The 9,683-nt window shown below is 36.1% G+C and overlaps 1 pseudogene; it reads left to right on the top strand.

Annotated features, from left to right (window-relative positions):
- Window positions 1-5,942: 5,942 nt before the first annotated feature.
- Window positions 5,943-6,096, top strand: LOC132684507 (U2 spliceosomal RNA; annotated as a pseudogene).
- Window positions 6,097-9,683: the final 3,587 nt, after the last annotated feature.

Below are 9,683 nucleotides of genomic sequence, written 5' to 3'. Positions count from 1 at the left end.
TGGACTTCCCTTACAGTCTCTCTCCCAAGAGTTGTACCTCTTACATATTTCTTGTATCCTTTAAAACAAAAAAAATTAAAATTTATGGCAGATATAGATCCTTGGAAAATGTATTCACCATGCTGCTACTTAGTAGTTTCATTTTTAAAATAAAATCAATAATTAAATATATTTGTTGGCATTTTTCCATAACACTTCATTCTTTTTAATGGCTGCATAGTTCATTGTTTATATAAACTGTTATTTATCTCATCTGTCCCTTTAAATACCTTCATTTTTGCAATTATAAGCTATGTGGCAATGGATATTTTTTTAAAAACACCTTTGTCTTCATGCAGGATTATAACTATAGCATTACCCTCTATGTCTAAGAGTAGAAATGCTGAATCTATGTGAATATATTAACACTTTTGATGTCTATAGTCAAATTGCACCCCCCAAAAAATGTACTGATTTACACTTTCACCGGTAACATATAAAAGGGCTTATTTCCCTACAGTGCCATCAACACAAGATGTTAACAATCTTTAATATTGCTATCAGTATCATGGGTAAAAAAGGATATTATATTGTTGCTTTGATCTGCATTTATTTAAATAAATTGAGCACCATTGATCAACTTTTTCTTTAATTTTTTTAATTTGCGTCCAAGTTATTTAGCATTATAGCGCAACAAAGATTTCAGGAGTAGATACCTTAATGCCCCTTACCCATTTAGCCCACCCCCCCCACAACCCCTCCAGTAACCCTCCGTGTGTTCTCCATACAGTTGATCAACTTTTTAAATAATCACTAATTGTTTGAGCATTTCTGCGGATAGCAATTATAGGTTTTCATGTTTTTGGTCCCATATTATGGTGCTTCCCAAATTTCAAAGCTTATATTGATGAGCTTCTCAAAGTGTGTTAAACTAACAATGCTATTTGACATGTTTTTAGGTGGTACATTAAATATTTATGTTTTATAGCCATCTATTTATTTGTATACAGATTTGAAAAAGCACATTTTCCACTTACAATACAATTTAAAGTTTCCATTTAAAATCCATTTAAGTTTGAAACTGAGTTGAAATATAAAAATAAGTAAAAACACTTTTCAGGTAATCAAAAATGAGATAGTCCATAAGTGAAGGACTGGATTTTGGTATACAATGGTTTAATTCTATTTTATTCTTAAAATAGGATATACTGTAAGCAAAAGGTACAATAGCTTATTAAATGTCTTTGCCCATACCAAGTTCATTGCTCATACAAAGTAAAGGCACAAGCTAGGATTAGAGTTAGCAAATTAAAAATGGACATATGCTGTGTTAAATAACAAAATTCAACCAAGTAAATGTGAAGATCTAATCAGTTGTCTTGAACACTTCATGAATCAAGCAGCACCCCAATCCAGCAGCAAGCAGAGAGGTGCTCTGAGGAGCTGTACAAAACTGCAAGGTTTTTATAGATGGGGGGTGGGGGCAAGAAAATTATTAGCAAAAGGAAAAGATTGTTCCAGAGGATGCTGTTTGCAAAGTGTCTTAACATGCTGATGACCTCATCTTTCTTTGGGGGATGAAGAGGACCCAGGTGACAGACTTATTGGTTTTGATGGAGAAAACAATTCCTGACTGACCTGTTAAGGTCACATTTCTGGGGAGGCTGAACTGCAGTTAGATTGGGTATTAAGCCCCAGTTTGGGAACTCAGTTCAAGTGACACCATTTGGAGCCTGCAGTTTTCTATTTTTTAACAGCTCAAGTTCACTATATATGTTTCCAGAGCCAAAAAAATAAGAAAATGATGTTTATTTATTTATATATATGGTTACTTAAAACACATCCCAGAAATCATATTATCCCACTCATAAATACTTCATTATATAATAAAGACCTTTTTGATAATATAAGCACAATACCATTAATGATCGGTCAACAACATTAACAATTAATGACTCCTTAATATCAGTTTTTCCAATATCTGATTTGTGGCTATTATCTGCAATATATGTTTTAAATGGATCCAAAATTCCAAATCCAAAATTGTCCACGCTTTGCTGTTGATATGACTCAAATCATATACTATTATTTTAATTTCTATAGTCTATATTTGAATCCAGGTTTAGGAGACTTTTGCGAAATGTAAAGTACTATGACATTTCCTTTGCAAAAACTTGACTCCTTCCACAAAACTGACAGCTTTAACATTTCTTGATAGTACTTGGGGGGCGGGGGGAGAGAAAAACCAGAGTTGAAAAGGAAATTGAAAGTTTGAAAGAAGGAAAGGGGATGATTTTGCGATGTAGCTTTCATACAGATAAAGGGACATGAAGCCAATACACTTCGGTCTTGAATTGTTTTCCTGAATTTGCTGGAGGAGGGACTGGATGTCAGTGGAAAACTGGGGAGGGTTGTTGAAATCATTAAACTTCTCTGCTGTTTTTTAAATTATGATATTGTAAGCCAAGCTAAGCCCAGAGAACTTGGGGAAGGAATTGAGATATACTCTGGTTGCAAACCATAGTTTCTCCTTTACTAAATTAAAACACACATTACACTATGCCTTTCTTTTCTAAAGCTATTGAGTGGGAAGTATTGATTGGAAAAGGATATCAGGGGATATCTATTTAATAGAGATGGGAAAGGCTTTGAGGTTAGTAAATAAAAACAAAATAAGCTAATTTGGTTAATATAGCAGAAACTGAAGCACTTAGCAAACCTTTTCAAAACAAAGATGAGGGAAACTGAGAAAAATATGCATTATTGGAGAATAAAAATTGGGAGCTAGAAACATAATGGAGACTTCATCATGTGAAGTTAGTGTCCCATTAATGGCTGTTCTGAGTATATGTCAAATCTTGTTGCTTTCTCAATGGAATTCTTGACTTATGCTAATAAAATTACAGTAAAAGAAGATATATTTTTAAAAATATTGTATTTATTTTTGAGAGAGAGAGAGAGAAAGAATGAGCAGGGGAAGGGCAGAGAGAGAGGGAGACACAGAATCTGAAGCAGGCTCCAGGCTCTGAGCTGTCGGCACAGAGCCTGACTTGGGATTCGAACAGGGGAACCATGAGATCATGACTTGAGCTGAAGTCAGAAGCTTAACTGAGTCACCCAGGTGCTACAGAAAATGTATTTTTAAACAAACTCTCTTTTAAAGCCTTACACAGTTCAGCTCTGTAATGAAAGAAACATGTATACCTCAAACAGCAAAGCAAAAGCCCTGTGGTTCCTCACTCTTTTGCTTTCTCTTATATTTAACAGCTTATCAAAACATTCCCCAGGAATGTTTTAACATCTTTTTTTTTAACGTTTATTTATTTTTGAGACAGAGAGAGACAGAGCATGAACGGGGGAGGGTCAGAGAGAGGGAGACACAGAATCTGAAACAGGCTCCAGGCTCCAAGCAGTCAGCACAGAGCCTGACGCAGGGCTCGAGCTCACGGACCGCGAGATCATGACCTGAGCCGAAGTTGGCCACTTAACCGACTGAGCCACCCAGGCACCCCTGTTTTAACATCTTTAAGAGATTGGTATCCCATCCCTTCATACCAACTCTCCTCATATAGCGTTGATTTTTTTTTTTTTTTTTTTTTTGCCATATCTCAGGTGACAAATATTCCACACAATATCAGGTTAAGTTGCAATCATTCACTAATTATATAAAATATGTCCATAGGCTTTCTTATTTTGTGTCTCTCAATGTTCTTCAAGCAAAAATAATAGCTAAATCTAGAAGGCAATTAATTAGTGGTAACTAAGACTCTTTAAGTTTATAAATTTACCCAAATTTAGATACATAAAAGAGAGAATAATCTGAATTGACACTTCAGTTTTCATATGCAATGGAAAAAAGAAAAACTATTAAATATAAAGACAGACATAATTATATTAACTGCTAGAGAAAAAAAATTTCTCTTAGTTTTGCTTGTTGGATCCCATAAACAGATGTTTCCAAAAAAGAAGTCTTTCCCCAACATCCATAATAATAAAAATAAGAAACCTGTATTTATTGTTAATTTCAACCTGCATTCATTGATAGTTTTAGTGCTTCTGAGCAGTACCATTTTTCATTTCATTAATGTAAAAATCTGCCATCTTGATTGGTATACATTATTTGCTTCATGAGTTAGGTATAGACTGACATAATTTTAGAAGGAAAGAATAACTTTTCTAAATGCACAAATTTACATTTTTAAGTTTATTTGTTTTGAGAGAGAGAGAGGGAGCACAGGGGAGGGGCAGAGAGAGAAGGAGAGAGAGAATCCCAAGCAGGCTCCACTTTATGAGTATGGAACCCAACATGGGGCTCAATCTCATGAACCACGAGATCATGACCTGAGCTGTAAACCAAGAGTCATCTGACCAACTTACCAACATTCCACTAACTGAACCATCCAGGCACCCCCACAGATATAAATTACATTTTGTTTATCACTAAATGATTCCATTTTGTAAAGGGATGTCACTTTTACTTCATTTTCCTAGAAATATATTTAGTAAAATAACAACACAAATTATACTTTTTTCCAGGATCCAGTATTAAATAGGAAAGGCAAAAAACAAAAAAATAAAAAAAAATAAAAATAAAAATAAAAATAAACCAGCCTTATAGAGTTATTTTGCACAAAATCACAAAGCAAAATGAATTTAAAAGCAAATGATCCCTTTGGAATGTATATTTTCTTTTTGTTGCTGTTGGTCTGACTTTAAAAAAATCATTATCAAAAGTGGGGTCTCATTGCCAGCACATTTTCATTGTCTCATTTTCTCTTATACCATCCTGACGTATTTCACATTTTGCCTTAGATATAATATTGTGCTGGAGTTTCATTTCATTGTTCACATGAATGCTGTTCAGCTCTATCCCAATTCTATTTCATTTCCGTGAAAGATATTGAATTTTGAAGTTGTCTTTTATAAAAGTTGTGTTCCTCACACAAATGAAACAAGTCTGGAACTACAAAACCGGAAATGAAAGGGGAACTTGTGGTCAGGTAAAAAAGAAATAGGCTGGAACTGTAGGGTCGGTGCTGTAGACGCTACATGTCATGTAAACATCGTGTGCATAAGTTAGCCCGCCTTTGTGGGCAACGCTAACTCATAGGTCCCATCCTCATAAGTAAGGGTACATTTCAGATTTTCTACACCTGGCCGGTGTCTTATATGATGCTCAGCTTCACTGTGAGCAATATGAGCTGAGGTAATAATTTGAATGTCATGATTATTCCATTCGGCTTGGGTCTGTCAAAAATCTGATGTCAATAGTAACCCAGCTTCATGATTTCATCTAGCCGTTAAATCAAATCTAACACTGGGCTAGAATCATAGGTAGGCTTTCATGCCCTCTGCTGGATGTTCAAAGAAAAAGCTACACCCTTTAGCAGTAAGAAAAGCTTTGTTTAAAAAAAAAATGAATGGTCTTTAACAGAAGACAGAAACACTCTAGTCCTATTAGAATTAAAATCTGAGACAACAGGTTAAAAGAATTTTAAAATGGGCACTGAGGAGGACACTTGTTGGGATGAGCACTGGGTGTTGTATGTAAGCGGTAAATCCTGGGAATCGACCCTCAAAACCAAGAGCACACTGTATACACTGTATGTTAGCCAACTTGACAATAAATTATATTTAAAAAATAAGCAAATAAAATAAATAGAATTTTAAAAATTTATTGGTGAACTAAGATGCAAGTAAAGATTTTCAGAAATGAGATGACAGAAAAAAACACAGGTTTATCATTTTAAATTTCTTTTTAAAAGGTTATGATAATCATATAATCCAAATTAGTTTTATTACTTTCAGTTGTTTTCAGTGGACCATAAAAGAGCATCTGCTAGAACTTCTAAGTCTCTGTCTGGAGATCAGAGCAAAGTAGTGGAAACTCGAATATCATTAAAAATCATACTAACTTTGGTAGGAAAAATACATCCAGAACCTCGTACAATAATTAACATGTAATCGCTTCTCGGCCTTTTGGCTAAGATCAAGTGTAGTATCTGTTCTTATCAGTTTAATAATTAACATGTAATAGTTGTTTAGTATGTGGTTTTTTAGAATTAAGTAAAAAACGTAGTCTGGGATCTCTGATGAGGTCTTTGCCAAAAAAGTTTTTTTTTTTTTTAATTTTTTTTTTTAATGTTTATTTATTTTTGAGAGAGAGAGAGACAGAGTGTGAGCAGGGGAGGGGCAGAGAGAGTGGGAGACACAGAATCGGAAGCAGGCTCCAGGCTCCAAGCTGTCAGCGCGGAGCCCGACGCGGGGCTCGAACTCACAGACTGTGAGGTCATGACCTGAGCTGAAGTCGGACGCCCAACCGACTGAGCCACCCAGGCGCCCCTTTGCCAAAAAAGTTTTTATGGAAAGAAACCCTTTTTCTACCAGCCTTACTCGCCTGCCCACACCCTATCTCCATTCTTTCTTCCCTACCCCCCTAAATTAACCAGCCTACCACATGCCAAGCATACGTGTTGGTTAGGCTTGTTCTGACACATAAATTCAAGTCACAAAAATAAATTCTGATCACTTCAACCATATTGTCACTAATGTCTTTGGGAAACTCCAGATGCTCAATCATCAGCCCTGTTTCCAGATGTGCTTATACTTTTCTAGGTATCAATGTAGCCACTGCCTGTTCTATACCTGGGATGAATTTTAACATATGAAGCTCATCGGATATGAACAAAAACTCCCTAGCATTACTTATTTGAGATAAACTTAACTATAACCCATTTTCTCTGATGTTTATTTTTGTAGCCACTTATGAAGTTAGAGGATCATTGTGGAAAAAAACCTGGAATAGGAATTGAAAGATCAAAATGCCTAGTCTGTAATATAGTCTCCCATGCTAATTAGCTACACGTCTTGGGCAAGTCAATTACCCTTCCAGAACCCACATTTTCTAATCTGTTAAATGAAGGCAGTGATATATTTTTATATTTATATTTACATATATAGAGAGAATTAAAGTAACACACATATTTAGTTTTAAAAGTCAAATAGTACTGTAGACTCATGATAAAAGCCAGCCCTTCTCCAAGTCCTATTTCTTGAGGCAATAATTTTCAACTCATTTAGTGTTTTGCTTCAGATACTTACGACCTAATTTCCAAATGATGTACTTTACCATTATTGTTTTCTTTTACTTTTAGATATTATTCACTGACTTCCCACCATCTTACTACGATTTAGTTTTCTTATTAAATCCTACCACCTTTCCTCAATCACACTTCCCCCTCTGCCTAGCTTGTCGAGATGACTAATGTTCAATGTAAAACTCAATATTAATTATTTTAATTATTCATAGCATAACCATTTCGGGGGCTGAAGGGTTAATCCAACCTCTGTTTTTCATAGATTTATAATTGCCTTGTCTTTGCAGTTCCTTCACTTTCCATTTACCAATCATCAATTTATCACCACATTTTCATTTCTATCTTTTCCTTTATCATCCCTCTTATCATCCTACACCATTTGCTGTCATGTTCTGACTGGAACTGGCTCTTCTACGGGTTGCTTAATACTATCTTCCTGTAGATAATGTTTATGATAATTTCCAGAATTCCCTTCACCTCTCTTACCTCTTATTCTTGGGCCCTTCTACATTGTTACAGCATGAATTTGCTTCATTCTTCTCAGTTTCTTCCCTGGAGACACTTAGCAAAGTGGATAAACTTGAAACCCAAATGAATTATGATTTCTCCATCTATACACATCTAAGACATCTTCCAGGTACTAAAATCTTGTTGTGCATCCTCTTTGTCATCTTCTTGCCACTCTCTTTGTTCTTGTGAATTAAAAACATTTTTACTTTTTTACTGTAATCTTAGTGGATTTCAGAAGGGAGTGGATATGTTCAATTTCCCATGGATACCCTGAAGTTAGGAATAGCTTGGTCACAAAATTATGACAATAAAATCTGAAAGCAGTGTGTGCATCTTAAACCCTGCATGCCTACCTGGGATTATTAAAGTACATTAACACAAGTTTCTCTGGTCTTCTTTCAACAGTAGATACTAATGAGGTTATTTTAGCAGCACTAAGCCAGCTGTCCCTGGCTCTTACCCACATTCACTGTCATAAAGCCTTGTCCCCATCAAATCTCATCCTATTTTTGGGACTTTCCAGAACTAGGTAACATTGCTTAAAAAATGTGTTTGAATACATGCTAAGTAACAGACTCTTTTATACCCTTGGATATAAATTATTGAATAATGCAAAAGTCCCTCCCACATAGATTTACATTCTATCAAGGGAAGATGAATACAGATTTTAAATAGAATTCAAATATGTAGTAGAGTAGATGAAAAATTCTTTGGAAAAAGTATATCTGAGACAAAGAATTGAAAGTATCAATTCTGGGAAAGGTTGCAATTTAGAATAATCAGGGGCACCTGCGTGGCTAAGTTGGTTAAATATCTGACTCTTGACTTTGACTCAGATCATGAGTTGGTGGTTACTGGGTTCAAGCCCCACATCGGGCTCTGTGCTGACAGAGTGGATCCTGCTTCAGATTCTCTCTCTCTCCCTCTTCCCCCTCCCTGCTCGCTCTCTCTCTCTCTCAAAATAAATAAATAAAGTCAAGAAAAACCTTAAATTATGAAAAAAAGTAGAATAATCAGGGTGGGTTTCATGAAAAGGTGATATTGGGACAAAGACTTAGAGGAAGTAAAAGGGTGAAATAATATCGATATCTGGGGGAAGAGTATTGCAGGCAAAAGAAACAGTGAGTACCAGAGTCCCTAACAGAAAGATGCAGGGAGGTTAACACCTGATAGGTCTGATAATAGTGTTCCTGGGGCAAATGAGGAAGGATATGACTCATAGGAAAGGAGACTGAACAGGGTATTGATCCTACAGGGCCATGGGTCAAGGACTTCGGCATTCTCTCTCAGTGAGATGGAATGTCATTGGAGTTTAGTTAAGGGACATGATCCTCTTTACATTTTGAAAAAATGACTCCAGCTACTGTGTTGGAAACAGAATACAGAAAGGCAGGCTAGAAGCAAAAGGACAAATTGAGATGCTATTACAACCATCCAGGCAAGAACTGGTAGTGACTGGCTCACAGCAGAGATGCAGTAGAAACTGTATAGAGTGTAGGCTTATTTTGAAGTTAAAGCCAAACCAGTCCATTTTCTTGTTTTGTTTGTTATTTTTTTAAATATTATTTTTTTTATCAATTTATTTATTTATTTTGAGAGAGAGAGAGAGACAGAGAGACAGAGAGAGTGAGCATGAGTGCGATGGGGCAGAGAGGGGAGAGAGGATTCCAAGCAGGCTCTAACATGGGGCTCCAACTCATGAACCATGAGATCATGACATAAGCCGAGGTCAAGAGTCGGACGCTTAAATGACTGAGCCACCCAGGTGCCCAAGAGCCAAGCCATTTTCTGACAACACGGATATAGGAAATGACTCAAAGGGAAGACTCAAAAATGACTCCAAGTTCTTTGGTCTGAGCAACTGGATATTTGCTGTTACCATCAATTGAGATGAAGGAGGTTTGGATAAACCCATTTGGGAAAAGATCAGGAGATAAATTTGGTCAAGTTAAATTTAAGAGGTACATTAGATGAATAAGTGGAGATACAGATTGCTTTGTTCGACAAATTTGTCAGCCGATGACAGCCGGACATGTGCCATGGATTTCTTTTTCTGTCCCCCTTGCTCATGGCCACCGCAAAAATGCCAGTTGAAAA

Source organism: Panthera onca, chromosome C2, assembly GCF_046562875.1.
Source record: "Panthera onca isolate mPanOnc1 chromosome C2, mPanOnc1 haplotype 2, whole genome shotgun sequence".
Lineage (NCBI taxonomy): Eukaryota > Metazoa > Chordata > Mammalia > Carnivora > Felidae > Panthera > Panthera onca.
Note: the sequence above shows the minus strand (reverse complement) of the source record. Positions and strands in the feature narration are given on the sequence as shown.